We start from the raw sequence: 2,824 nt of genomic DNA on the forward strand, positions 1-2,824 counted from the left end.
GCATGTTTAAAATTCTGACTGGGTCAATAAGTTTTTGTTTCACCAAACCAGAGTTGGTGATTGTTGGAACGGTGGAGAGACAAACCAAGTTGGCCTTTGTGAGTTTTATTTTGTTTCTGTCACCTTTGAATTAAGCGGGTTTTATGTCAATAAAAATGACAGATTTTTTTAAATTGAGTCTAGCAGGTTTGCAAAGCAATTTCAGGGCTGTTTCTTGATTAAACAAAAAGGATTTTACTCTTTAACATAAAAGTCATTTTCATAGGTTGTCAGACACTTAAAATAATCTGTCTGTCAGTAGCAAAAACAAGTACTTTTAGTGCACCTAAAGGCGGATTTATACTTGTGTGTACGCATGTAGCCTACGCCATTGTGAGCATTTATACTTTTGCGGTGGTGTGTCTGTGTCACTCTGCAGTTACACCTCCAAAACACTAGTCGGCGGGGCGGGTTCTTTGAATACTGTAGAGTTGAGTTGATTCAAAACACACATTAAACACACATTAAACATGGCTTAATAGAGACAGTTTCAAACACAAGTACACAAATCAGCTTCACTATAACTCGCAGCATTCACAGACAAACACTTGTCTTTATCTGGACACATTTTCCCCACAAATACAACATGCTAACGTTATTAGCACAAGCCTATGGCATTTTACATTGTATAAATTAGCCTAGCAGCTAGCAGAGATTTCCTCTGCTCATATGAAGCCAGGATAAATCACATAAGTCTTAAAATTTTATTTTGTGGAGGCTTTATTGTCTTCGCAATTTATTGTTTCTTATCTGTGAAATTAAAGTAAATAAAAAGTTTTAGCTTACAAAAATAGACAGGAGGTCTGTGTCGCCACGACGTATAGTTGCATTTCTGGGGAGGTGCACGTCAGGCGTAGGGTACAGCGTAGGCTCTATGTCAATGCAGAGCCTACGCCATAGGTATGGTGTCGATTTGACACAGAAGTATAAATCCCACTTAAAGTGATGCTGTAAACATGCCTCAAATGGATTACATAGCAACAGGTTCTGTGGTCTCACTAACTTTTGGGCCAGTTTCCAAAATTGTTGTTCCCTTGGGTCACTTAGACACAAAAACATGGGAAAAGATCCAGGTTGAAAAATACAGAATTTATCAAAGAAACGTTATTTATCAAGAAACAGACCCAATATGATTCTTGTCCAGTGAAAACAAAAATGTTTTTTTTTTTCAGATAAACTGAGGGATGAACTGTTCCTTTATATTCTGAAAAAGTCATCTACTTCCTAAGCTAAATAAACTCTGAAAAAACCCTCTTGGATCAGCTGGAAAATGCATCGTCATGAAGCTGAAAACAGATGTTCTGTTTTGACACCATGAAAAGTTCACTTTTTATAGATACATGGTTCTCACAGGACAGCCACGCTACACACATAATGATGATATATAATATGATGCATTGTCTGAGTGTTTACTGGGATTTTCAGCACAACCATCTCTAGGGTTTACAGAGGATGGTCCCAAAAAGAGAAAATATCCAGTGAGCCAAAATGCCTTGTTGATGCCAGAGGTCAGAGGAGAATGGCCAGACTGGTTCAAGATGATAGAAAGGCAACAGGAAGTCAAATAAGCACTGGTTCCAACCAAGGTGTGCAGAAGACCATCTCTGAAGCAACCAAATTGTTCACCAATCTAGGCAGCACTGTTGGAGACGTTCCACGTGTGCAGCTATGCGGCCTTTGTCAAAAGATATGTTTAATTCCAATTCTAATGACCAACTTGCAGCTTCGTAGCCCCAAACAAATTAAATAAGGGATGTAGAAAGACACAGGACACAATTTGTTTAAATGGCGGTTTACAAAAATCTGGCACATCAGTTTCAAGGCTGCTAATTTATGGGTCAACATATTTTTCACCCACCTCGACTTACCCACTCTGCCTGTGAGGAAGAATGACATACTGCTCATCACTCAAGTGTCTGATACCACCTCTTGAAGTGATTTGGCACCCTTGAGAGGACACTTAATCTCAAGGAGCTGTGCTGAGCTATAACCAGGGAGGGTAAGGACACACCACCACCCGGCCTCTCCTCTCCACAGTGTGCCCTTGAACCTCCAGAGGTTATATGGCTTTGTGCTCATTTTCTTTTCCATATTCAGTTGCATATATTTCCGCAGCGTGATCTTTGAAAAACTTTTGGGAGCTTTTGGAATCTGGTGTTGACGTAGATGAGCCTGGATCAACGTGATCTGCTTTGTGATGTTTGAAATTGATCTGCTTCCCCTTCTGCGCTTTCAACCTAGATTTAAAAATTGTCAATTCTAAATTACAATCAACAGATGTATGTAATATAAAGAGTGCACACACTGGAAAGAGAAACAAAGAAGTGATCAGAAGAGACACTGCTTTTATCCTCCACCCTGCAGCTGCCTGCAAGACTGCACTGGACAAAAGCTAACAGAGTGTGAGGGAAGCGTCAATCAAGCACCGTCTGTACACGCCCACTCAGTCCAGAGAAGAGCTCTAATTAGGGCCAGTAAGTGAGTGAGAGTACAGCACTGTGTGAGTACATGTATCATGGGTGTGTAAGGCCTTTACAGGCATTAGAGCATAAGTACAGCAGCAAACAACTGTACTGTATGCTGTGTGAAGACACAGAGGAGTAATGGTGTCCTTAGCAGAGAATCTGAGCTTCTCAATCAATCAATCAATCAATTTTATTTATAAAGCCCAATATCACAAATCACAATTTGCCTCACAGGGCTTTACAGCATACGACATCCCTCTGTCCTTATGACCCTCGCAGCGGATAAGGAAAAACTCCCCAAAAAAAACCTTTAACGGGGG

Source organism: Epinephelus moara, chromosome 12 (assembly GCF_006386435.1).
Source record: "Epinephelus moara isolate mb chromosome 12, YSFRI_EMoa_1.0, whole genome shotgun sequence".
NCBI classification, from domain to species: Eukaryota; Metazoa; Chordata; class Actinopteri; order Perciformes; family Serranidae; genus Epinephelus; species Epinephelus moara.